The sequence below is a fragment of the Mycteria americana genome, chromosome 14, assembly GCF_035582795.1.
Source record: "Mycteria americana isolate JAX WOST 10 ecotype Jacksonville Zoo and Gardens chromosome 14, USCA_MyAme_1.0, whole genome shotgun sequence".
Lineage (NCBI taxonomy): Eukaryota > Metazoa > Chordata > Aves > Ciconiiformes > Ciconiidae > Mycteria > Mycteria americana.
The window spans coordinates 812,721-814,113 of NC_134378.1; the positions used below are offsets into that span (position 1 = coordinate 812,721).

At 54.1% G+C, this 1,393-nt stretch overlaps 1 non-coding gene across 1 annotated transcript; it reads right to left on the bottom strand.

Annotated features, from left to right (window-relative positions):
* Positions 1-209: 209 nt before the first annotated feature.
* TRNAE-UUC (transfer RNA glutamic acid (anticodon UUC)) lies at positions 210-281 on the bottom strand. The gene has a single exon. It is a non-coding gene; the product is annotated as a tRNA-Glu (tRNA).
* Positions 282-1,393: the final 1,112 nt, after the last annotated feature.

A 1,393-nucleotide genomic window follows, 5' to 3' on the forward strand; every position in this document is an offset into this window, starting at 1 on the left:
GGAACGCCAGCCATTGCTGGTGTTTCTTCATCATCCCTGACTCTATGAGCGCCAGGGGGTTTGCTTAGCAGACGTCCCGGGGGAGTCGCAGAGGGTCTGGGGTGGGAATCGGTCGTGTTACCCCGCGCTGCGGACGGCGGAAAGGATCTCGCAGAACGAACCAATAAAAAGGGGAAAAAAATAGAGGAGAAGCAAAAAGGCTTAGCAGTTTCCCACACCGGGAGTCGAACCCGGGCCGCCTGGGTGAAAACCAGGAATCCTAACCGCTAGACCATGTGGGACCGCACGCTCGTTGTTTGCGCCGCGCCGCCCGCTGCCCGCGCCGCCCGCGCCGCCGGCCGGGGAGTGGAGGGGCGCGGGAGGGGGCGTGCGCGGGGGCGCCCGCTCGGCCTCGCCCGCTGCCCTCTGCGGGGGCCCGGGGCAGCCGCGCCCGGGGGCTGCGCCGGGCGCGCCTGGACGCGTTTCCCCGTGCAGACGCGCCCGGAGGCAGTAATCAGCCCTCGGGAGCGGGGCTGCCGGGAGGGTCTCCCAGGCGAGAGCAGGGCAGGTGGCCGGGAGCGGGTCGTGGGAACACGGGCAGGGGCTGTGAGCAAAGGAGTCGGACCGCCGACACTTCATCAAGTTACAGGAGAGTTTTTGCACTAAGTGAAGAAGACTGATGTGCAAAACCCCACAAAATTTAGGGTCATCCTTCCCTAAGTCATTAAAATTCTCTCAGTTAAAAGATCGGGATGGAGGTTGATGAAACTGAAGAAGAACGAAATGACAAATGGAAGAATGAAGAAATTAAGTCCAGCCTAAAAAGCTACAGAAACTGGGTAACAGCCACAAACGTGCCTCTGTACAAATTCTAGCAATCAAAAAATAAGGTGGAACAACTGGACTACCCAGTTTTGACCAAGAACATCCTTATCAGAAATTGGCACAAGGCAGATGATCAGTGGGATGTTGCAATAGCAGGGTGCAGACTATACAGAAAGAACCGACTAACTTGTGCTTGTGGAGGAGTGATGCTGGATGCCAAAGAAACCTCAATGTGCCTAAACGATTTTGATCTTCCAACATGTAACACTGAACCCCTATAGTTAGAAAATTCACACCTAAATAGGCAAAGGGGAGTATTAGGACTACTGTGGTGAACACTCTTCAAAACCAGCGGTGGTGACAGTGATATATTTAGGAGATGAGAGAGGCTGCCGAGGCAGAAAACATCATCATAATGAAGAGTCTCCAATCACCCCCACATTGAGTGAGTAAACGTCACATCAGCATGCAATGTAGTTGCTACATTTTAGGTACCACAAAGGCTTGATTTTTGGAGCAGCTGGTTGGAGAACATAAAAGAAGCAACTGGGTTTAGTGCTGAGATGTGTGAGGGGCTTCATTCAGAACC